This window comes from Grammomys surdaster, unplaced genomic scaffold, assembly GCF_004785775.1.
Source record: "Grammomys surdaster isolate TR1022 unplaced genomic scaffold, NIH_TR_1.0 126198, whole genome shotgun sequence".
NCBI classification, from domain to species: Eukaryota; Metazoa; Chordata; class Mammalia; order Rodentia; family Muridae; genus Grammomys; species Grammomys surdaster.
Window position 1 is genome coordinate 3312969 of NW_021621003.1, and position 26590 is coordinate 3339558.

The window sequence follows — 26590 nt, forward strand, 5'->3', positions numbered from 1 at the left end:
TCTCTCTCTCTCTCTCTCTCTCTCTCTCTCTCCCTCCCTCTTCCTTTCTTTTTTGAGATAGACTCCAGGCTAGCCTTGAACACTCTTTGCAGCTAAGAATGACCCTGAACTCCTAACCCCACCCCCATTCCATCCCTCTAGTTTTCAAGTACAGTGACCAGTGCCACTCACCTGTTTTGTGCTGTGCTGAGGAAAAACCTCAGGGCCCTTTGCATGCTGGGCAATCATTCCCCAAACTGAGCTCTATCCCCAGTCTAAAGCTGAAATATTTCCTAAGAAACTGTGTCACCAGGTTGCCTGGGATTAAGCCAAGACATACTCAGGAGGAGGGGCCGTGTTTCCCTATGCTCTGCAGAAATCTGGTGTCTAGCTCTCCCTAAGCCAGAAAACAAGTATTTTGCTATAATTAAAAAGAAAGAGAGCGAGAGAGCGAGAGAGCGAGAGAGCGAGAGAGCGAGAGAGCGAGAGAGCGAGAGCGAGAGCGAGAGAGAGAGAGAGAGAGAGAGAGAGAGAGAGAGAGAGAGAGAGAGAAACAGAAAAACCAGGGCCCGGCCTCGATTCCTGGGTTCTAATTATAATCAGCAAAATACAAGCAGCCTAAGAGGTGTGGTTCTTCACTCCAGTCTGCCTGTTGGAAATGAAGAAGTACGAGGCCTGGAGCAGAATTTAAACTCAGAGTGATGTCCTGGGGGTGTACAGGAGTGATGACCTGGGGGTGTACAGGAACACATGGCTCTTCTCCCCAGGATCCAAGACTACAAGGTCACTGTCTTCCCAGATTTTTATCTCAGAAGGAGAGAGATGCAGGGATTGAAGATACTAACTGCAGGAGTAACTACTGTGCAACATGAAGAGTGATCAGGAAGGGAGAATGCAGGGGGAGGAGTACTGGGCTGCACAAGAGGAGCACCGAGCTCATACGGATGGACCACTAGGTTCACACTGCTCCCAGTCCTGAAGCCCTCAGCATACTTGTCAGTTACTAGGCAGCTTCTAGTAGGTTTTTACCTTTTCCTCTTTGATATTATCTCATCTAATTCTGTCTTAATGGAATCTAAGCAGTTCAGTCCTTTTGAGACAGGGTCTCACTGAGCTCAGGTTATCTGAAAATGCCCTATGTAGTCAGTAGTGACCTTGGACTGTCAACTGGTCTACTCTACCTCATGAGAGCTGAGACCACAGGGGTGTGTCAGCATGTTTCTGCAGTGCTGGGGCTTGAACTCAGGGCTTCAGTGTGTGCTAGGCAGCACCCTGATAAATAAGTTACACACCCAGCCCAGTACAGTTGATTTTCTTTTATTTTACAGTGCAAAGAAAAAAAAATCGTGGAAAAAAAATAGTAGGCCTCAGCTGTTACATGCATATGGAAAAAACAAAACTCAGACAGTTCCAGGACAGAGATTACCTATGAAGGGGGCTGTCCTCACGCCAAGCTTCAGTGTTCACTGATCACATCACATGATCCGAGTAGCCCTTCTTCAAACTGTGGCTATCACTGCATATATGCATGGCAATTTGTCACAGGAACTGAACGTCTTAAAATTAAGGATACTATTCGAGATATGTATTAAAAATTTAAGTATGTGCCCTGCCCTCCCCTCATTTTTTTTTATATTTTGAATGTGTGCTAAAAGAAATAAAGGCAATTCCACACAAATGTGAGCCACAGGAAGTCCCCGGCAGTGCTGCTCTCAATCACAAATTACAGACCGTCTCCTCTCTCCCGTCTTATCTTTATGGTCACTTGTTTTGCCATTTTGGTTTGTTTTTACCATGAGCCTGTTTCCTTTAAAACCGGGAAAATAAATATTTTTTAAGGGCAGTAAAAAGGGGAAGGATAACTTTTGACACAGCAACTCTGCTTTGTCCTAAAGAGTCAGACGAGTGTTTCAAAATATGTGTATAAAGGGCTGACAAGATGACTCGTGGGGTAAAAGCACTTGCCACACAGGCCTGATGACCTGGGTTCAATGTCCAGTACCTGGATAAGGGTGGAAGGAAAATAGAAGACAATTGTCTTCTGACTACCACTTGCATATGCAGACACACACACACACACACTTGCACACACTGATGATGTAAAATATTTAATTTTATGTAAAAAGGTATATTGTCATATTTTATAATGATGAAAGAGCAGGAGCACCTCCTCTATCATAATCTCTATATTTATAATATTTGTGATGACAAGATTGGCCATCTCATACTTACAAAAATGTTTATGCTTGCTTTTCAGTTCACATAATTGAAAAGTAGGATTAGAACCACTGCTGGGTCCTTGTGTGTGTACATGTAACATCTGCAGAGGGTAAAGACTGAGGAGCCTGTGGTAGCAGAGTACGAGCCTTAGCAAACAATACAATGTAGTCACTTTAGGTCAGAACTCTAGTCTGTGTTCAGATCTCTCCTTCCTTCTCAGATCTGCTCTATTGAGGCCAGAGACTACAACCTTGAATATCTACAGATGGAAGCAAGGTGGATTTGAGATGCCAAGAAGGAGTGGTGAGATTGGGGTAAAGAGAGGAGTGCCCAGCTCTGTAGGGGTCAGCTCCTATTGAGCACAGCAAACTGTCCCTTGTGGGAATGCCCAGGACAGCAAATTGTCCTACATGAGAATGTCCTGGACAAATCTACTTTTCAACGTGGTTCAAAGTGAACCACCCCAAAGCCAACTAAAGTAGGTAGTTTGGGTATCAGGTTTGATTTTGTTTGTTCGTTTGTTTTCCTTTTGGAGAAACTGCTGTGTGAACCACGTCAGATGTCCTTTGGTAAGGTACCCTTTTTGTGACTTCCGAAGTGCACCAATCAGCCTGAAGTGAGTGCACTACTGTCCTGGATGTTGGAAGGGTACTCTTCAGAGCTCGACGAGTGACTTTCTCTCCTAGCTGTACCTTTCTCTTTCCTCTAGCTCTTCCTCCACCCTTCTCATCTTGCTGTGTCCACTGGTGGGCAGCCATCTTGGATTATAGCTTTCAGGTCCTGTGCTCTGGGTTCCTTTGGGTCATACAATGGGGTCACAGTTGCAAAAGGAAAGAAAAGGAGGAAGGGAAGAGAATTTACTACCCTGGCAATGATGCAGGCACCTCTCTAGAGCCTTACCCAAGAAAGATGCTCCTTCTGGCAGTAAAGTCTTCCCTGGACTTCACTAGAGCCCCTTTTCTATTGCTATGCATGGGGTCTTCTGCCTTCTTGTTGAGGTCTCTGAACCCAGCTTACCATGGTGGTAGCTATGACCCAGCATCTACTTGTTCTACCTATTCTGAAACATCACACCTTCTCTGTAATATACCTCCCTGATATGGGAAAGTCTGTCCAAGCCACAGCCCATTAGTTACCAAAATAAACAGGCCCAACCAAGATCCTTCCCTTCCAGACCCACAAGACTAACTGCATAACAGGAGAAAGCCAGGAGTGCAGCTACCTTGATGGATTTTCCCTCCTGTGGAAAAGATACTATTTCTCAAACGTTCCACAGTTTCTAAATTCTCAATCACACTTCTGAATTATTAAGGCCCCAAAACCATTAACCTCTCTCTGGAGCAGTTATCATGAAAAACTAGGGACTGTGTCCTTCTACTAAAAATATAATGTGAACACCATGTGTGGTCCATGGGAAAGAGACCCTTTCTTACTTTCTTAAAACACTCACATTCAGATTGATAATTTCATACAGTTTTGAATGAGCTATGTCATTCAAGAAATGCTAGACTGTGTTCTCTCTTCCAAGTTAACGTCACTAAATACATTTAGCTTTCTACTTAGTCCAAGTGCTTCCATAGCCAAGTACCATACATTGAAAATCTGTATTGACAGACACTAGAGCCAGGCAATGATGGTGCTTGTCTTTAGTCCCATCATTCAGGAGGCAGAGGCAGGCAGATCTTTGAGGACAGCCTGGTTTACAGGGTAAGTTCCAGGACAGCCAGAAATACACTGAGAAATCCTATTTCAAAATAACAATAATAATAACAACAACAACAGCAGATAAATAAGAGAGAGACACACTACAGAGACCCTCAGATCCTCTTATGACCATCCCTGAGTTCTTCATTGTAATTAAGGAGATAACAATATTAATCAACTTTAGTAGAGTCATTGGAGTCTCTGGAATGGGGATTACAGATGGTGTGGGCCACGATGTGGGTACTGGAGACCAAACGCAGGTCCTCTACATTATCGACATGCGCTCTTAACTGCTGAGCCATCCCTCTGGCCCAACAGTTAAATCCTGCTTCTTCCCTTTGTTTGCTGATAATTACTTACCATGCACCATAAGCTATATTTGGTCATAGGACAATAAATGTGTACAATTTTGCTCATGCTCCTCCATCTATCTGGAGTGTCTCCCTCTCCTGGGTATGACAAGATCCTTGTCACCTTCAAAGCCCAACACAAAGATGAACACCATCTCATCTTCTAAACACAGGGTCGAATACTTGCTGGTTTCTTGAGATTAGCAACCTCTTGCCTTTCTAACTCTGCTTTCAAGTTGGGGTCAGGGATGGTGTTGTGTTAAATAAATTTTGTGTTAAATAAATAATTAATTAAATGATTCATATGTCCACCATGCATACCCCTGTTTCTTAAATTACCATGCAAAAAAAGTAAGCTTGGAGTTACTGTTATGTTGGTATACCAAGACATTTAACATCTTAAATTTTTCCACACCTTTTGTTTTTTTTGAGACAGGGTTTCTCTGTCTGTCCTGGTTGTCCTGGAACCCACTTGGTAGATCAGGTGGCCTCAAAGTCAGAGATATGACTGCTTCTGTGTTCTGAGTTCCTGGACTTGAGTCGTACACAACCAGCACCCAGCTCTTAAACTCATTCTTGAGTTAGTCATCTTGTCACAGTGCCTGAGCACTTTCCCAAAGGAAAAGTACAACCACACACAGAATTGATTCACCAGAACAATTTGATCTTTGAGTAATAAAAACCTGGGCTTTGAGCCTTCGTACTTTTCCTTTGTTCCAGTTTCCCACACCTGGGAAGTCCTTGTCTGGTATTAGTACTAACCAGGAGGCTGACTATGTGCTCATACTTCAACAGTCGCAGCACTCAATGGTCATCTAATTAATACTATAAAGTTAAAAAGTAGCATATTTTTGTGTCTTGCCTTATGCAGCTAATATTCTACTAGAGGGATATTGACAATTAAGATGCATCTCCCTGAAGTGTGGGGAGACTTATTTTCTGCATTCCATGTCTCTATTATACATTCCTGGAAATCTACTTTTTAAAATAGCAAGCTTACAGGTTTTTGTTGTTGTTTTGGTTTGGTTTTGGGGTTTTGTTGTTGTTGTTGTTTCTTACATAATCGAAGAAATATGGACATCTTAAGAGTGGGTGAGCACATGAGTCATCTTCCTTTGGGTAGGCAATCTTCAGATATTGCTGGAGAAATCCCATCAGAGTTGGAACAATGGTCATCCTGCTCAACATGTCTTGAGACTCCTGGAAGAGTCTCAAGACATAATGCAAACTTGCATTTGTGCAAACACTACTTTTGCTTAAAGAACAGGTGCCATCTCCACACTAATGAATGTGTGTAGATTTCCCACTTTACAATAGTCACCTGGTAGACATTCAAACCTGGAGCAGGATGGGAAAAGCAACAGTCCTGAGTTTTGAAGAGCATATAGCATCCTTGGCCCCACCCACAAAGGACACTAACCTATCCCTTTACATTGTAAAACCCAAGTACTACCACAAATCTGTACAGTCTCCTAGACACTAGGAACAGCCTTGTTACAAGCTACTGAACAGAGCTGGAATTGGCACCACTGGCTTTCTGGTGGGACGGTTTCTCATTTCATGACCGTCTCACACATTTCAGAGTGTTGGGTATCTCCATCACTGTGTGCTAGAAACTGGTTATTATAATGCCCGCAAACAGCTCCCTGTGCATCCTTCTGGGTACCACCTGTGAGAGGCATTGACTGAGAACATAGAGGATACTGTAGCGACTGAGAAACACCAGGCAGGACATACACTCTAACCTCTGAGTCCTCTGTGATGCAGCTCTCAGGAAATTGAGGCTCAGAGTCCTGTGGCTATTGAAGCAGCTGAGGAACCCTGAGCTGGAGGTGCTCCAGCACATTGCTGATGCCTGCCTGCTTTGCAGAGCCAGAAGCTGCCTATGCCATGTCTGGAAAGAGCTACCTGCTCTGCTGTGACAGCATGTTGCCCATTGGGCTCACAAGTTGTCCTCATCGGGGTTTTATGTCACTCATGGGAAGGTCATAAAAATAATGTAATGCCACTTATTGAAAGGACCTGGCACAACTGACGAGGTGTGTGACCAGCTGTGGGGAGAAAAGAAGAGAAAACACAGTGACACTGAGAGACAGAAAAGGGGGGAAGGTTAGTCAGTGCCTCCTTGCCTTTTATAGAGCAGTGCCTCTGAGACAGATGGATTTCAGGATTTCCTGTCCCTTCAGACTGCCTGATTCTTCATGAACTTACCACCACAGTGTCAGCCATACCACAAGCATGTACACCTTCAGTGCACTGGTTCACTCCAGACACTTTTTCTAAGGCTGGGAGGAGAAGAGTGGACAGTTCCAGCACCCTCTTTTCATGGGCCTTTCATTCTGGGTGGATGTTCTGATAATAGACACATAGATCCATTCAAAGGTAACATGATAAAGAACAGTGTGAATTAAGGAGTTCAGGATCCACAACGCATTTAAATCAGCCAACCTCTAAAAGGGGGGCTAGAGAGCAATCAGCATGGCTTTCTTGATGAGATATACAGGCAGAAAATGGAGGGACCCAAAGAAGTGAGCCACACAAGCATCAGACAGTCAATCTGGGGGAACATCTGCCCCAGATAAAAAATAAAGTCAATGCCACGACTCACAGACAATGCAGAACAAACCAAAGTCATGGGCTTTGCTTTCCAGTTAAGGACGCAGCTGTGTCTTGTACCTGACAGTAGTGGGGTCTGAGTTGGAGGGAGATCGCTTCTAGCAAAGTATTTGTTCTTTCTTACAAAAACTAGAGCTCTAAATGCACACATGACAAAGGAATAAGTGAAAGTGGATAAACAAACATAAACAATCTGGGAAAGGAGTGAACATCAGCCATCTTAGTCTTCCCTTAGAGTGTCAGAGTACCCGCCATCTTGTTCTGCCTGTGAAGTATCACTGGTGATTTTGACATCACTTGATTTATTAAATAATCCTTCACACTAGTCATGTCTTAATACTTACATTGATAAGTTAGATGCTGGACTGGCTGGTTTTGTGTGTCAACTTTACACAAGCTGGAGTTATCACAGAGAAAGGAGCCTCCCTTGAGGAAATGCCTCCATGAGATCCAGCTGTAAGGCATTTTCTCAATTAGTGACCCAGGTGGGAGGGCCCAGCCCATTGTGGGTGGTGCCATCCCTGGGTTGGTAGTCCTGCTTATTTCTATAAGAAAGCAGGCTGAGCAAGCCAGGGGAAGCAATCCAGTAAACAGCACCCCTCCATGGCCTCTGCATTAGCTCCTACCTCCAGGTTCCTACCCTGTGTGAGTTCCTGTCCTGATTTCCTTTGGTGATGAAGAGCAATGTGGAAGTGTAAGCTGACTAAACCCTTTCCTTCCCAACTTGCTTCTTGGTCATGATGTTTTGTGTAGGAATGCAAACCCTGACTAAGACAGATGCAGAAAATATTTTTAAGTACACCATTCACATATATCACACAGATGGAGTCTGAAAATTTATCCATTTTAACTCTTGTCTTATCACTAATGTGTCTTCAATTGGTATAAAATAGACCAAACTGTAAAATTGTAACTAAGATAAATGCACTTGTTTGAGTTCTTTGATACAGTCTTCAAATGCACATGCAAATACAAAATTTTTTTAACACACTAAGATTGTAAATTTAACTATTTTAAACTAACATGGCAGGATTAATTTAGAATTTAACCATTACCTCCTCCTCTGATCAGAAAACCAACCACAGGACTTGGGGATAAAACATAAATTTTAATTTGGCTTGGTTGCATTTATTTTGTTTGGTTTGGATTGATTTGATTTTCAGAGACAAAGTCTTTCTATATACTCTAGGCTGGGCTCACACTCATGGTAATCCTCCTGCCTCAGCATCCCATGAGCTTGGATTATAGGTGCATGTCACTACACCCAGCTGGAAAACAACTTTTAACTGAAGCCTCACTTGCTCCTAAAAATATATTTTTTCTACCAACAGACAGCAGACAAATTTTAAATTCAAGACACTAGCTATATATAACCTTGATGAAAGAAAAGATAAATATGACAGAGAACTAATAAATTAACAAGAAGCAAGTGAAAGCTGTAACAGGAAAAAAAAATTGGAGCATGAACACAAACTGTAACTGAACCATCAAACATGGAAAATGCCACTAACAGGATCCAGTAAAGACATGAGTTTCAGAGTTTCAGAGACTTTGCACCCACAGCAGCTACTGTAGGAAAGTGTGAGAGTGAGCCTCCTAAGTGTTCAAAGGAGGATGCCCAGGCCCAACCTTGCAGAAAGATACTTTGTCTAGCAAACCCATATCCAAAATTGTTAGGATGCATGACCCAGAAATTACACATATAGCTACATATTCTGATGTAAGAACTCTGCTCTAAAGGATTTTTATTACAGCATTGTTAAAAGTATAAAAAGGTAAATAACCTGGATGTCCAAGTCTACTGATTTCGATTTAGTAAACGTGACCCAGTCATAACACAGAACGCTACATAGTTGTTTAAAATGTTGTTGTTAAAGAATTTACAACAGTCATTAAAATACAAGAGCTATATGAGTGTAAAGGGTAGTTTTGATACAGTCTTCACTAAACGATACACATATATTCTGTGCAATATGTTCACATGGTCAGAATATTGTGGACTTGTAGGGAAAAAAAAAGATGTTTAACAAACTGAAGAATATGTTATTTCTGTGCTGTTATCTCCTTTGTCAAATTTCTGCAGTAGAAATACAGTTCTTCCTCTAAGAATGTGGTCGTTAAATGAAACAAAATGAAAACACCTTTCTACCCTGTTTTCTAAGATCTGATTTGTAATGCTGACCGTTTGGTGCAGGAGACAGTGTAGCTAATAAAAGTGTCTTCTCAGAAACAGTTCCTGTGAACATAAGAGCACACAGTAACAATTATGAAAGAGGCCATGAATTCGAAGGAGAGTGGGGAGACATATGTGTGAACACCTAGACCAGCAGTTCTCCACCTTCCTAAAGGCTGAGACCCTTTAATTCAGTTCCTCCTGTTGTGGTGACCCCCAACCATAAAATTATTTTCATTGCTACTTTATAACTGTAATTTTGCTACTGTTACAAATCATATGTAAACACCTATGCTTTCTGATCATCTTAGATGACCCCTGTAAAGGGGTCACAACCCATAGGTTGAGAACCACAGGTTTAGAGAAAGGAAAGAGAAGGGAGAAATATAATCTCAAATTAAAAAAAAAAAATCTAGAAAAAAAGAAAGAAATATCTCACATGCCAAAACTCACTTGATCCGTTTAACACTTAAGGTTCTTTATGCTGCCTTCTTACTCAGTGTAAACTTAGAGCAAAACATTTTTTTTTTTAATCAGAAGACATGGTAATTGTGTTGCCAGGCAATTGGGTAGAGGGCAATAATGGAAAGACCTTTTATTTCAAATCATTAAATTATGCCAAAGTTAAATAATAGCCCTTAACTGGTTGTCCAGTTTAGCCTCTCAAGTCCCACTTTTGAGTGCCTACTATGGATAAAGATGCTTAGCTAGACAGTGTCTTCTTCAGTGCTGCAGGCCTAAGAGCAAAGGAAATTTTAATTCAAAGGGTTAATCGGAACAGTTGCCCTAAACCTACAGCTTAGAAGAGAGTCGGCCCTTCTGTCTTGTCCTGAAGATCTTGGTGTTTTCCCCTCAACCACCACAAATGGTCGGAAAAGCTTTCTTTCCCACCACTACATACATATGGCGTCATATTATGGATCCAGAACTCAGGACTGGAACACAACTTGCCAAAAATGATGTCAGTCTAGCACATAATCACAATCCAATGGTCAAGTCAGGCAGCACTTCATCTGAATCAGCTTTCAGCGGAAGCAGGCCAACTGGAGCCACCTGTTATGTATCTAGAACCAAGCCTCTTTTAGTAGCTCAACAACAAAATGCTATAAATATTCATTCCTAATGAAATTGCTCAAAGGTCACTTTTAAGGAGGGGGAGGTATCGGTGGGACTGCTGATAACAGGCTGTCTATTTTTAGAGATTGTGCACTAGCATTCAAAAAGGCACTGTTGTTGAAAACATCATACTATACTATTGCTATATTGGTGGTAGAAATTAATCAATAGCATCGTTAGCTATAAGATCCTTGGAACTAGTACATTGATGTGATGTATACTACAACTGTGAAAACCAAGGCCATTTAAATTCTGCAAAAAACTTGCCTGAACAGGGGCACACCTTTTCAAAAAGTTTCTTGAATAGTGAGTGTTACAAATACCCTCGTTAACCTCTTGTAAAAACAGCCTCACTTTTCAACAGCTGTCAAAATAGATTCCAGTATCCATTTTACTCCAGAGTGTTGGGAGAAGATCTTAAAATTGCCAAGGAGTGTCAGGATGTGGGTGACTTCCTTTAAAATATTCCTCCAGCTACAGAGAGGTGGAGAAAGCACAGATCCTTGATCCATCAAATGGAAGACAAGGAGATCGTGCCCAGTTACACAGTCTGACCCTGTGTTCAGATCTGATCAGGTATGTCCTTTATTGCAGATATATACCTCTGAGCCACTCTAGGGACTTGGGGCATTGCTACTCACGGATGGAGTTGCTAGATTCAATAAGGGAATTACAGGCATTCCAGTTAACTTCACTTTGCAGATGCACCATGAGGAATGTCTTTTGGTTTGGGTAGAATTGTGCCCTGATATTCATGGGGTATCTGCAGTTCAAGGTTAACCAGGGTTCTGCCATCTCTCTGACATCCACACAGAACAGTGCGGCATACAAGTTCTGCCCTCCCAAACCCAGTACTCCAGCACATGCTTAAAATAATGACAGCTTAATTTTTTCCTTTAAAAAAATCCTTTCAAACTGTACAAAAGTTAAATCTATAGTATAATTGACTCTACCTTCAGGAAAGTTATCAATCCTCAATCTTTGTCGCTTTACGCTGGAGACAGAGTCAGTCTGAGGATACCATAATCCTTCACAAATAGACTTGAGTCTGCAACCACTATGATGTCATTTTCTAACATGAGTGCCAATAACTGACACCAGGACATGTCCTAGTGTACAGTTCACACTCAAATGCAACACATTGTTCCAATTCTGTTCCTCATGGTCTTGCTTTTCCCATCCAAGGTCCAACCTGGAACCCTAGGTTTCTCTTATTTGGCACATCTTCCTTCACTCTGGCACCACAGCCAGGGTATCAGGTGCACAGCGTGATGTACAGGGGTAGTGTGGGAAAGTCAGGAGACGGACAACAAAGCGCCTCTTTCTTTGTCTTAGGTAAACAATTCCACTCTATTCAAGGGCTGAACTGCTAATGAATATCACACTCCATTCTAACTCCAAGTGCAGAGAAATTGCAAAATGTTAAACACTGGGGAGTCTCTTCCTCCTTCAGTAGGAAAACAAGAGAGAGGCTTTAAAATCTCAACCAACTCTTCCTGGTGAGAGTACTGAACTAAGTATATACACATTATGCTGACTATCACCTCAGCAGCCAGCAGCTTAACATCTGAACCACATGAGACTCGAGTTTGACCTTACTGATCCGGGTTTTAGAGTTTTAACTGAGTTCAGATCATCTGCAAATGCCACAAAAATCTAGAAAATGTGCTAACATTGCTCATTCTGCCCCCAAAAGGAATGTGAAGATAGAGAGGCACTGTTCAAACAACAACGAAAAATTCTGACAAGGAACTGCATGCTCTTCCAACCTTCAAAGGAGGGCACAGGTAGAAATAATACCGACAATAAAAGAGGTACAATTATTTTCTCATTTAGCTGAAGTATGCAAGAAAAATACTTAAAGGTCTTCTTGGAATAATCTCAGGTTAAACAACAGCTTTTGCAAAGTGTTATCTTTTTACAAGCAATTCTTTTAAATAATAATTTAAAAATTAAAGAATGTAGGCCACTAACTAATGTATAGAATTCATCTTTTAAAAGCTCATGTATACCCATACTGGGATATTTATAGGCAGGGACACGTATCACAATATATTATTTTTGTCTAACTTTCCTCTAAAGCATTCCTTTTTAAATATTTTAAAAATTATTTTGTATGTACAAATTCTTTGCCTGAATGCATATATGGGCACCACAGGGGTGCCTGTTGGATCTCCTGAAACTGAAGTAAGGGAGAGTTGTGAGCCACCATGTAGGTTCTAGGTTTAAAACCCAGGTCCTCTGTAAGAGCAACTAGTGCTCTTAACCACTGAGCCATCTCTCCAGCCCCATCTCCTTTGAAAAGAATTCTTTAGCAATGATCTCTGTGTCCTTTGTACATAAAGAGAGTATTGCAACTATGAAATGAACTAGAAGCCACAAAAATTGACACAAAGTTAACCTGGGCAGGTTACTGAAAGGCTAGATTATGGGGGTCCCTACCCACAGTTTACAATCCCAGCTGTCCCAGATCCAGGTCCCAGATCCAGGCCCCAGGTGATCACTGCTCATCAAAGGAACCATGCTTCAATTTCTGTTCTTGCTAACTGAGGGGAGGAGGAACCAAATATAATTATCTGCCTTGTTCTTTTGAGCATCTGCATTGTTGTCAACCTCCTGTAAAAATAATAATAATAATAATAATAATAATAATAATAATAATAATTTTGATGTAGTTACAAAGACCTGGATTGTGCTAGTAGGCCTCTGCCTTCCACAGTAGAAGATTCCTCTCACAGATTAGGCTAGTGATGGCCCAGAAGTGTAAATAGAATTTAGAAGGTAACATGCTTATAAGACATGCTTCTAAGCCAAGATTCCAAGCCTGTCTTTTCACCTAGTTTGTATTACCAACTTCTTGACAACAGCCCTGACTTGTGTCTATCATGGCATCTTTAAGCCTCCCTGCTTCCCTCACAATCTAAATGGCTAGTCTCTTCAGGAATGGAGCTAGGAGTTACACTTCTTTACATCATTTTATCCATTCTTAAAACAACAACAAGAAGAACAAGATGTCCTGAGGGTGGTAAACACCTTTAATCCCAGCATTTAGGAGACAAAGGCAGGCAGATCTTTATGGGTTCAAGGCCAGTGTGGTCTACATAGTGAGTTCCAGCCAGCCAAAGATACAGAGTGAGACCCTGTCTCAAAATTAACAAACAAGGTACTGAGACCCTCTCTGGACCAGATATGGTATTAGAGGATGGGAGATAAACTAGGACCCAATGAAGGCGAACTGTAGTGGACAGAATCTCTCCTGGTGTTCTACACAGAGGTACATGTAAGATGCTGGCCAGCCCCAAGACACTGAGGGGGAGCCGGAGATTGACTACATCCACAACCCCACACAAATGAACCCCTAGTCAGGATGCAGTAGATGAATGAAATCCCCTCCCACAAGCAGCAGGCAATCATGAATGACACCCAGTTCCTGCTGGGATCTAGGCTAACTTCAGAACGGCTGAGTCAGATTCTGCATAAACCCAGAGGACATTACTGGAACTGTGGATAAAACATGCTAAAATCCAGCCAAGCCTTCCTACACACCACTCTGCAAATTCAAAATACGACTGCCAGTTGTCATCCAATAAAAATAAAACCTGCAGGAACTGGGGAGATGGCACAGTGGGTGAAGAGCTTGCTGCGAAATCCCAAAGACCTGAGTCCAGATTTGCAGCACCCACATTAAAAACCTGGCTCAGGGGTGCGAGTCTGTAACCTTCATGTTGGGGGGCAGAGAGAGATGAATCCCTGGAGCTCATTGGCTACCCAGTCTAGCTCAGTCTGTGAGCTCTAGGTTCAGTAAGAGACCTTGTCTCCTAAAGGGGGGGAGTGCGGCAGGTAGGGGTGGGGAGGTGGAAAAAGACACCTGACATCAAATCCTCTGCATACGTAACACCCAAAACGTGTGCACGTGTATGCAGACATACACACACACATACTCGCACACACACACAAACAAATCTTCAATTTATTATGAACAGAGAAACAAAGGAGGTTCCTGAAAGAATCTCAAGATCAGTTTAATGACAGTTATCTTTGAAATGTGGGTAAACAGGCCATAACTCATTCCCAATACAAAAAGTTGTCCAGTGTGGTAAAAGTCAACCATAAGAACATTGTCAGACATCAAAATCTAGGTCACAAGTGGTTAGAAAGCAACTGGAAATAACAGCAGCCCTTTTCCTACAAACAGGTGCCCATAGCTGACCTTGGTCTGTCTTCCCAAATCTTCGACAAAAGGCTGTAGCAGAAAAGGTCTTGACCAGCTGTTTTTGTAACATGTCTTGTAAATTAATATTTAGAAATGCCTCACCATTTACAGGCAAGAGGGGAACCCACTTTGATTAATAGCCCTCGAGCTAGGCCCTAAAAACCTTTGCATTGCATGTCCTAAAGAGATTTTAATCTAAGCCAGCCATTCCTACTTTGTCAAAGTCAAGGGCTCCTGTGCTGTTGAGTAACACATTCCTGAGTCTTTCCTCAGACTTGCAAAGCCTGTTTCCCTCCCAAAGTCCTGCCACCCATGCAGAGGTACCAGAAGCATCCTTTCCCCTTAAGGAAAGAAAATAGTTCATAAGGATACCCTTTACACTAAAAGAGAAGAAGAGGGAGGAGGAGGAAGAAAAAAAGAGGAAGACTATTGAAATAGAGACTAAGGTACACAGGATAAAAATGGAACACACAGAGAGACCCTGAAACAGGCAAGTCCAAAGGAATATACCCTAGCTTAAATATCTAAAACATTGCAGCAAATATTTAAAGGCTAACATTACAAATTCTAAAGTATTTTTCTTATATATTGATGCTGGGGATTGAACCCAGGGCCTCACTCACATAAGATGAACTATATCTCCAGACCTGGTTGCTATTTTTTTTTCTTTTAAATTCTAGTGTTTTTATATCTCTTAAGTATCAGAAAGATCTTCAGCACTCATGGGACAGCACATTCAACATGGGATTCAGAAGCATCCTGGTTACCTCAGCCACATATCCAACCACTTGAACCCTGAGCTTCCACGTTTATACGATAGACATGTTAGACAGCGGTTAAGCACTTCCTGTGTGCGAGCGTCCTGTCTGCGAGCTGAGTGCATTATCTACTGTAATAGATTGCTTTAATTTCCCACCACGGGTTCCGCTCCTGGTGCCATTCATCCATTTGATAATTGGAGAGAGTTTGTATCTACCCAGTGCTCAGCACACACAAAGTGCTAAGGAAAAAGAGAGGATGGAATGGGGTGGGGGAGAAAAAGACACAAGTTTGGATTGAGCATTCCTCATCCAGAAGCCCAACCCTGACATGCTGCAAAAGCTCAAGAGCTTTGAGTGTCGACAAATGCTCAAAGCAAAAGCAACAGTATTCCATTCACCGCATTACATCCTTCCTCAAGTGTGGCAGCTCTGCTCATCGAGCTGACGGAGCTTACCTCGCTGCCTACTTCAAAAGAGGACAACATCGCTCTATAGGTGTAATTCACCACCAACAAGCCACACATCAGTGACCCAAACCACCCAGAAGGATAGCAGGAATATACCGGAAGTCATTTAAGGATGCTCATATGGTCTTTGCTCCTGCCCCTCCCCATTGCCCTCCTCTTCCTCCACAGCAGTTCTGTTCCTCTATTCTTCATTCCTGATGACTCTAACTCAGGAAGACGCTTGGCACAGAGCAGGAACTTACTAAGTAAGAGCCTATCTTGGTTAGAAGTATGATTCTCTGCCCAGCCCAAGTCTCTTCCTCTGGTGAAAACCAGTCTCCTCTTCAGTGTATCCACAGTGTCTGGGCAGCTCAAATCAGGACAGTTTTCCATTATTTTGAGCTGGCTTCTATATAGATGGAGAATCAACTCCTCTACTCCAAACCAGTTCCCGAGAAGCCAACGACAAACAGTCCCCTGCTCACCTTCTTCTCACCTTCTTTTCCTGGATTTCCAAGTGGGTTTTCTCACCACCCTCTCTCCCCTGGCCACATCCTGACTCATGCATCTTTTCAAAGAGTGCATCCAAAACTGCATACTTCAGTCTCCGGGGAGAGTCTGGCCATTGGGGCATGACTGTTCTGAATATAACAGCTGTATTAAGGAGTTTAGCGGGAGGTGAGCACACTGTGACACTATTGATGAGTAGTTCCAAGTCTGCTGAAGTCCAAGTCCTTCCTGTCTGCTATTGATAAGCGATACCTCCCCTAAGGTTTTAGGAATGCCAATGTAGAGCTATTTCTATTACGTTCAACCATTTGGGGTCACACTTATTCTACCAAATCCTCAGCTGTGCCTCAAAGTTTGCCACCCTCCTAACAAGCACAGCGCCTCAATGGTGCACTTTAGAACATTTAAAACTCTGCTCTAGAGTTTCTCTCACATCCTGACCTGAAGACATGGTTGAACACTCATAGAGGGAAACCCAGAGGCTCAGAGACTTAACATCTGGGACTATCCTAGACTAGGGAAAACTGGACCAGCATTCCAGCCACACTCTCTCTCCCTTGGCCACTTGTAAAGCACACGCCACATGGCCCTTTGGGGCCTAGCTGGGGAAAGAAGCCCTTATGGCCCTAGGCAATGAGCAGTTCTATCATAGGGCATCCAGATTCCTTGACATGTCTCTCTTCCTGGCTCTTTTTCCTATTGTCTAGGATCAGTGCCCAAAAATAAAACATCTGCATGACCAACCATTGCCTTGGGCTCTGTTTTCCTGGGGGCCCTGGGCTAAGTCAGACTCCATTGGCAGAACAGAGATCCTGAACATGTGTGCCCTGAGGCACCACAGCAGAGACCTCCCTTCACTGACAGCCACCAGAGCCAAGCCTGTCAATCACCAAAGCCACTCTAAGGCCACACACCAGACTCATCACCCAACCCCAGACTTTTTATTTGACTCGTCAAGAAATCAGGGCATTGTCAAAGCTATGTTAAAACTTAAATAAGAGATGCCCAGCAGAATTTCTGTGGCTGCCCCAACATAGCAGCCTCTCAGAGAATGCGCTCGCCTCCCCTCTTTCCCACCAATTTACAATGGAAAGCGAAAGGCCATGAGCCCTGCAGGGAACATCCTTCCCATTCTCAGAAAACTCAGGCTGTTCCCATTTCTAATGCTTGCAAATCACAGCGTGCGTGTGTGTGTGTGTGTGTGTGTGTGTGTGTGTGTGTGCATGTGTGTTATGTGCATGTGTGTGCATGTGTGTTCTATGCATGTGTTGCATACACAAGTGCACATGCAAAGGCCAAAGGTCAACATTATGTGTTGCTGTCTTCCTCTATCACTCTCTACCTTTTGGGAGGTACATAGGAGGGGGTCAGATTCTCTTACTAAACCTGGAGCTTGCCTTTTCAACTAGCCAGAAAAGCCAGGGATCCCCCCACCCCCATATCCATCTAGTTCCTCCTTCCAGTCTGGGATTCCAGGCATGTGCTTTGGATGAAACCCAGGTCCCCATGCTTGTACAAAAACCACTTTATGACCTGAGCCATCTCTCCGGCTGCACAAATCATGGTTTGAGTACCTTTCTGGAATTCTGTACAAGGAAGCCCACACCTTAATTCCCACAATGCACAGAACCTCCTGCCTCCTGTTCATCCTCCTCCTCCTGTTCTTTTGGAGACAGAATATGACCAGGTAGCCCAGGCTAGCTTTAAATCTCCATTCTTCCTGCTTTGGCCTCCTGGGTGCTAGGATTACAGGCACACACTGTCAAGCCCAACTTCTCCTCTTGTGCCCTTTTCAAACTGAAACAATCACCTAACCTGGTGGCTTTGAGAACTGCCTCTGTTCTTCCAATTGCTCAAAAAATGCAAGAGTACCTCAACAGCATCTTTGTGGTCACAGTCTTGACTGCTACAGTGACCCCCGGTGCCCATGCACAGACAGGAATGCATACAGCGCTTGGCAATGCTGCTCATGCATTTATGCTGCACACATGTAACCGAGTCTACTGACAGATCAGGATATGCCATTTCAGACATTCCAGTGTCTGTGCTGTGTGAGAGAAAGCTGAGGAAGCGGGAAGAGGCTTCCCCAGTGCAGCCTCTGGAATTCACAATTCACATTCTTGTTCTTTCCAGCTCACCCTTGCAGTCTACCAGCATGAGGAAAAATTAAAATGTGAAAAAACAGTATCTTTTCAAAAGGAGCCTCATTTTCTATGCCCCTGATGATACTGGGGCGGGGTGGAGAGTCATACATCTTTTCTTACACATAAATATCTTTGAAACCACAACTGGTTGGATTGACCCAGAAACTGTTCCTGATACATCTCATCGGGATCATAAAGAAAAAAGAAAACTAGGCTTCTGGAAAGGATCATCAGGATGCTTGGGAAATCCAGTAGGACCAATCTAAAAGGCTCAAGGCACGCCGTGACAGGGCCCCAGTTCTGCCTGCCTCAAAGGCAGGCTCACTTCAGTCTGTGTCCAAGAATCAGACAGTGAATGATGGCTGAGAACCGTAACGTATATAAAAAAGTTTGGTGGCATAATGGGTGATCGCAGTGCAAAGATGAAAGCAGTCCTGGCTCTGTGCCTGTGTGTCTAAACAGTACTTGAAACAGGTTTTAGGCCAGCAGCTCCACTGTAGGAGTCATTAGCATCACTGGTAGGTATACTATACTCTTGGAGCAGAACAACCCATGGGGATTTTTCAAGGCCTGGAGAGCCAGCTGGGTGTGAATTTCTAGGTACAATTGACCACAGTACATCCTGTCTTTTCTCTTCCACCATTACCTCCCAAAGATGGCTGTCACCAAAGAAAAGGACTTCCTTCATTCTGCTGATCAAGCTACCCTAAAAGACTCAGCAAATCACCTTCCTCCTACACAGCAAGTTCAAGTTGTCAAAAGAAAGATGACCCCCATCTAACTAACTCAAAGCCATGTGATCTGTTTATAGCACAAGCTTGAATGAAGACTATAGCGGCCGAATGACACTGGGCTGAAGTGGAGATTCTGGAATGAGAACTAGGTTTAGGAGAGAGTCTAATCCCAATCCCAGACCAGCCGCTCATGACTGCCAACCAGTGTCCCATCTAGCAGCCTGGGAAAACCACCATTAGCATCCATTCATTAGCATAGGGGCATCCATTTCCCATACACTTCCGTGTAAGTTTACGTGTGCAAACTAAAATCTTGTGAGACACGCCCAAAGCTTGAATGTCACTGCATCAAACCAGCACCACAGCATTACATCGCCTTGCTAATATTGCGTTCCCTCTGCTCAGAGTCAGATCCACAGACCTCCAGCACCAACACTGCCAGGGAGAGCTCAGAACAAACACGAGTCTGGCCTGACCGCGACACCCTTAATCAGAATGTCTGTGTCAAGCCCCCAGAATGAATTTGTCCGTACATGAAACTGGGGAAAGCCGAGTTTACGCCACTTTGTCTTTACCGATCAATGTTTTAGAAGCCAGAGCTTCACATGAGCCCCTCAACAGCGTTCCCTGCAAAAGCACTGCACTGTTAGGTACCAAGGGACCCATTAACATGTCAGACTTTCACGGAGAGGCAAAGAAGCACAAGAGGATCAGATGATTTTTTTTCCTACATGTAAATACCTTTGAGCCGTTGACTGCCTTGACTGACCCAGAGCCCATTCCCGATCTGTCTCATACCCACCTCTCTAACATGTTCATCCACTAACGGCTGTGATGCCTGCCCCTCATGTGGCCCATACTGGGAGTCTCCCTTCCTATGTGAGATTTCCCTAGTGAACTTGACATCACACACACTAAAAGAGGCTGGTGTCTCATGAGCGTTAAGGCACATCTTCCAAATGCTACGCTCAGGCCGCCATCATCCATTCATCTTCTTACACTACCCAAACCGCCCAGCTCTTGCCCCTTCGGTCAAGTCCGGTCTGGTTCTGTCACTAGAATCATAACACAGAGCAGCTGTATATGGTGTAACTATTACATTTGTGTTTGTTTTTCATCCACAAGCTGAGTGGAACCTCCTTGAGATAAATTACTACCAGGGCTCCATTTCTTGGCAAAGCACCCAGCTCTTGAGTAGTTGGGGAGTTTGCATGTCCTGATGAACCCTGGCCCCACAGTTTATTACTGTGTGTTCATGTCTTGGTACCATCCAAATGGTAATATCTAGTGTACAGGAAAAGCCACAGAATCATTTGGGCTTTACCCAGTAAACTAAAATACTGAAACTATATTATATGTTGATATTTGGAGTGGGAACAAAATCCATGGACTGGCTTCTGAGATCTAAGAAGTCCAAGAGCAAGCCAGTTTCTGGGTGTTCCACCTTGGCTCTGGGGCTACAGGCTTCAAGACAGAGCCTGAATCTTGACCGGCATACTAAGAGAGAGCACTCGCTCTAGTTCTGAAAGTTCTGCTTTCTTTGGGAGAATCCGGCCTCGGGCAGCTTCCAGAGAAGCAAAAAATAGCTCAGAAGAGATGCCTGATTCGGCATCTTAATCTATGAATAGAGAATGAGTTCAGCCAGGCCTCAGGAGAAGTCGTTAGGAGGGATGAAAGGGCAGGATGAGGCTAAAAACTCAAGAAGTGATTCTATTAAGAAACACAAAGCTCCCCATTTTGCAGGGAAATGAAGTGACATGGGTACTTGGCAGATGACTGACCATCTTCTGCCTCCTCTTCTCCAGTACTGCCCTTTCTCCTCAGCACGTCACCTCTACAGGACTGTGGGAACTTTCAGGTACTCCTCAGCCGTCCCAGCCTTCAGTTTGCCCTCTCTTGTTTATGGAGGTATAAACAAGCCAACTTGACTGCTGTGAAGTCTGTCCTGGATTTGCTTTGATGAGGTGGATTCTAGCATATTCTAGTAGCTGACACCAGTGATCACCTACAGTAAATGACCAAATCCAAGTCGTTCACAGCACAGGGTGTGAGCCGTAGCACGGGCTACAGTTTGCAGTTGTAACTTGCTGGCCTGTTCCAAACCAACCCAAAGATAATGACAATATCCTACCTGAATGGTATATTATATAGAAGCTCCGTCTGTATATTCACTCAACCGAATGAATCCTTTTCACATTCACTGACTAAAGAAAAAATTGATCATTTACTTGAAAACATTAAGTTGGGGTTGCAATTTTTAGACTAACTAAGCTAAGACACAGAAGGCGCTTCATCTTTTCCAGTTGGCTCCAACATTTCCTTGATAATTTTTAAATGCAAAGGTCTTCATTGAGGAAAACAGTACTGTGCCAGTTCCCTATAATGAAAGACAAGTTCAAACCTGAAGGATAAAGCAGAGCTTCATTGGATCATTAACCAGGAACTTCTGGACAATGAACAATGAGGTTTATCACGATCATCATGAGAAAACTGAAACTCGGAAATTGACTTAGTCGTCCTGACAGAGCTCAAATCTGCACTCCAAGAGTCCTCTTTGACTTCCACCTGCCCACAAGTATAGATGAGCGAGCTTGGGGACAATACCTTTCCTCTCTTTCTAGCTCAGTCCTTCTTTCTTCCCTTCACACTAGTGCTGACAGCACCCATACTGCCTGAGACAATGGCACCAATGGAAACAGCCAGGACCAAGCTGCCTCTCTTACCCACTGCTGTCTCCTGGGGGAGGGGCATGGATTCCAAGTCATCTTCTCCCCACAAGCCTAGCAACAGAGAAAGGCAAAACCTGACCACACACATGCTCACGTGCCACACTATTACACCCACATCTTACATATACCATGGTACCTATACCACAAATATACAGCCACATAGCACAATACCATCCATCTATCCTACATACATCTCACACTCTCCATACTTCAGCACACCCTCAAACTCACTACTCACATCTAGTGTGTGCATATGCGCGCATACACACACACACACACACACACACACACACACACATATATATATGCACATATATGTCCACATTCCTACATGCTACTCACAGAACCACACATCATAGAACTCACACACATATAACATATATCTACCATACACATTATACTACCCGTATGTATGTCACATATACACATACACACCATACTATCAATATGCCACACACTAAATACATCAGCTACACCATGATACCACATATACCATACCCCAAAATATCATATATCCATATACCACATGCTATATATACATAACACACACACATACACACACATACACACACACACACGCATACTACTCTGTCCATTCCACATACAAATCCACACATCACACTACTCACACACACCCCCACAAGCCATGGATGCATGCTGCATATACTACACACCCACACAACACACAGACACACATCAAACGCATCACACAGTCTATGCTACGTGTACCACAGACATCCCTCCTATCACCCATCTCCTTCCTTCCCTCTTCCTTCCCAGCATGACCCTGCACATGAGTCCACCGGGGCTCTCAGTTTCCTCTGGAGAATGAATTCTCAACTCCTTGGCTGGCCATGCCAGACACACACACCATTTCTGTTTTTACTTGCATGTCTTCAAGCTCGGCCACTCACGCTCACTGTCCCCTGCTTTACCAGGACAGCTGGTCACACGCTGTCCTCTCTGCTGTGGAAGTGCTGCTTTACCTCCTCACTGTAATCGTCTTCATGCAGAAGCATCCAGATTTACCATTCAAGATCCAGCTCAACACAGGTCCATCTCAGTTAAGTCCTCTCCACCTGTGCAGGAACCACTTGTTGCTTGTACATGAGGCTACCCCCAGCATGCCTCTCCCGTATGTTAATTATAGCTAGGCAACACTCTTTCTTTTAGACACTAACTTACTGCAAGCACCCATAATGTGTCCCCTCAGACTATGTGCAATTTGTGATAAAAGTCTTTATGGGTTAACTTGTAGATCTTGATTTATCACATGCTTTTCACCAGCAGACATAATGCACTACACATACACACATACATAATACATATAATGTCCGAATGGCAAAGACTCATGAGCAATGCTGCACAGTCTTTTTTTTTTTTCTCAAAATTTCGAGTGATGTTATGGAATTTCACTTTTGCCATTATGTTAGTATCAAAGTATCAAAGTACCTGATAGTCCCAGAAACCGACCCTACCAATGAAGATGAGCAAAGTCTCCATGTGAATGTGGACTAGTTCACACTGGGCCCTTAAGGTCATGAGCGCGAGGGTTCTGGAAACAAACTGATGCTTAGAGAGGGGACATGACCGCCATCTTTGACTAAGTCTGGAGTGAAAAGTCAAAACAGTCACACAAATATCCGGTGAACTATGTTTGTCAGCTTTCTGTAACTACAGCAAACAATATCAACTGTGATCAATTTACAAAGAGAAAGGGTTTGTTTGGGCTCACAGAGTTGGAGGTTTCAGTCCACAGTTAATTGGTCTTGTAGCCTTGGGCCTGTAATAGTACATCAGGGCAAAGCAAAGGGCAGAAAGCCAAGGAGAAGAAGGGGCAGGCCCCACTATCCTCTCTCTGAAGGCTCCCACTAGACTCTTCCTAGAGGCTCCACTGCCTTGCAGCATTTTGAAGCTGGAATTCAAGCCTTTAGCACATAGACCTTTGGGAATATTCCACAGCAAGGCCACAGTAGAAACTGAGTCAACTACTTCCTTTGGATCTCTGGCGCCCAAGAACCTGAGGTACAGACTAAACCAGTGAATCACTAGATTCTTAATAAGGCTGAGAGGATGAAAAGCTAGCGTTGACGCATGCGCACAGACCTCCAACAAGCCACGTTCCACGTGCGGCCTATTTAAAGTCAGTGGACAGGAATGTTTTTTACGCGAATAGAACAAAGCCTCAGATACAAATTTGAGTCTTATGGGCAGAGCTTTAAAACCTCCAATCACTAAGAGAAATGTGTGTATATTTTAATTGTTGGTTACAAAATAAACAACAGAGGACAACTAGGATTTGGGAAACCTGAGCCACTCAATGAATGAGTCATTCTGCACAGCCTAGCTAACTGAATCTGTGAAGCACACCAGAACAGTTTGGAGGTTAATTACCTCGGTGTAAACATTCTTCATGCAGACTGAACATTTCCTTGTCTTCTTACAGAGTGTTTTTTTTAAAGGTACCTTTTGGTATTTAGTTGCTGTCACCAGTAGACAGCAACCACTGGTTTATGTGATTATGCAGGAAAAAACATAGAGTTGGTTAAGGGTGCCTACCTTAGTAGTCCCAAGGCTTCAGGGCTTTTGATGCAATTCTAGAGATATAGTTGTTCTGCTTTTCCTAGATGGTATGGTATTTGGAGTCACTTCTCACTGATGGCTGTGGAATTTTGCAGCCTCTTCTAAATATGAGACTATGTGGATTAGTGTTTAAAAATGTTTAAGGGTTGTATGCACCTGGGGATGTAACTCAGTTTGCCAGAGTGCTTGCCTCACATACACAAGGCCCTGAGTTCAATCCCCAGTACCACATAAGCCAATGTGATGGCATACACCTCTAGTCCTAGCCCTTAGGAAGATTAGAAGTTCAAGGTGTCTAACACAGCAAGTTTGAGACCAGGCTGGGCTAAAAGAGGTCCTGCATTAGAAATTAAAAGAAAAATAAGAAAAGAATCGTTTATAGAAAAAAAAAAGATGTGTTGCGAAAAAGCCAAAGTTTTCTACATATTTTATACCATCTTCTATGGCTGCTAACCAGATTCTTTTACCCCAGCTTCCTAGTCCTTGGCTAAATGCAGAGAAGAGCAACAGGTTTCCTTTGACACGTCTGGATACTTTCTACCCTCCATCCTCTGACTGGAAACTGTCACTCACCATCACTCACCTCCCTCAACAGCTCCCCCACACAGCAAAACAGGGGCAAAAGCTTTCTAGGCAGGCTAAATGTTTAGGTTGAAAGATTAACCCATAAGCTGGAAAATGGTTCCTGTCATCATATGCAATGGTTTCATATTTTATGTTTCCATATCATTTAGCAGGACACATTGGCCGGTATTTTACATAAATATTTTTAAGTTTAAAAGAGAAAAGTTATGAAGTGTGCCTCAACAGCAGACATAATTTTCATTATTTTTGTTTGTTAAATTATAAGATGCCTAAATGCAGCCACTTATTTCTATATCGTACATTTAATTGCTTTGCTTACTGACTTGATAGCTACTATATTGGGGGGGGGAGTCCTCTCCACTATTCAAAGGGAAGAAATGTTGGACCAACATCTGAGTAACATGAAGACAAATTATTGTTAGTTTAACCAGTCTCTGGGCTTCCTGAAGTCAAGCACTGGACATGAATGACTGTACTTAGATCCCCTACCTTCTACAAAAGGAAAAGTTTACATAATCCTGTTGGTCAAATCCAAGGAAGCCAGTTTAAGCAGGTGAAAAGCTAAGCTTTGACATTAAGGACAGAAGCAAGGCAAGCAGATCATCAGTTACTCCAGTCATGGTTCTACACCCAGAGGAAGGAGGCTGGCCTTCAGCTATTTATAAATGTGGCACTCAAGCTTCAGCAAGGGGGCCCTGCCACTGTGCCCTTCTGAGTAGCTGGGCTAGGCTGCCAGGCTGGGGCTCAGTGGAGTCCCCTCAGAATGACCCTCCATACTTGGCAGTTCCGGATCCTTGGGACGCAGTCAGGAAAAAGCCTGCAGGATTTCTAGTTTCACTTCCACCCTAGGAGTCTATATAAGGAAACATCCCATTCTAGTGTGTCCGCATCATAAGCGGCTGTATCAGGCTGGAGGAATGAGGAAGCCACAGGCTCTCTCCTCTGCTGTCCTGAAGGCTCACCCACTCCAGCAGCCTCCAGTTCCCACTGTCCTGGACTGGACCTTGTCAATAAATGGCAACCCAGCCCTCGGGAGTCTTGCAGACTCACAGCTAACATGGAACAGCTGGAAGAGGACCCTGCCTTCTTTATTCTGCATAAACACTGGGGGCTCTGTTCACCCTTCTGCTGCAGCAAGAACCAAAGAATTTCCCTGCCACCTCTGCAACAAATCGCCAGGTTCTCCCACGTCGCTGTCCCCTTCCCCCCAATCTCCAGCCTCCCCTTACTGGAGATACAATTTGAGTCTGTCATCATGCATAATGGCAGTTGTCAAACCGCTGGAAACGTCCCGACTGTATTTACTTTCTGTAGTGGTTGCTTTGACTGTAAATACTAAAAGATTACTAATAAACAATTCTGTTCTGTTCCTTAAAGTTTCCTAACAAAAGCCACAAGCTGTGGAGCCCAATCCATGCCTGGTCTTCCCACAAGATCTCTTATCAATGCGGATAACGTCATGACCAGTAAGTGTAGCCACATCACAGCCATGCTGCAAATGTCATTTTGACAGCCCATAGCGTCACCTACGTATTATTCGGAAGACAAACCTCTAAAACAGTGCTATCCGTGGAGGTTGAAGGAGAATGAATAATAAAATTGCATTTTCAGGTATTCTTACAGCCTGTCTGAGCTCGGCGACTGAAGGGGCAGTCCCGAGCTTCCTGGTGTATTGCTGAAAGCCAGCGAGCCACGTTACCCGAAAGAAGCGGGGGGGGGGGGGGGGC

General features: G+C 43.5%; 1 protein-coding gene across 1 annotated transcript in view; it reads right to left on the bottom strand.

Moving 5' to 3' along the window:
* Samd4a (sterile alpha motif domain containing 4A) overlaps positions 1-26590 on the bottom strand; it is a 213794-nt gene that overhangs the window by 185889 nt on the left and 1315 nt on the right. The window lies entirely within an intron of this gene.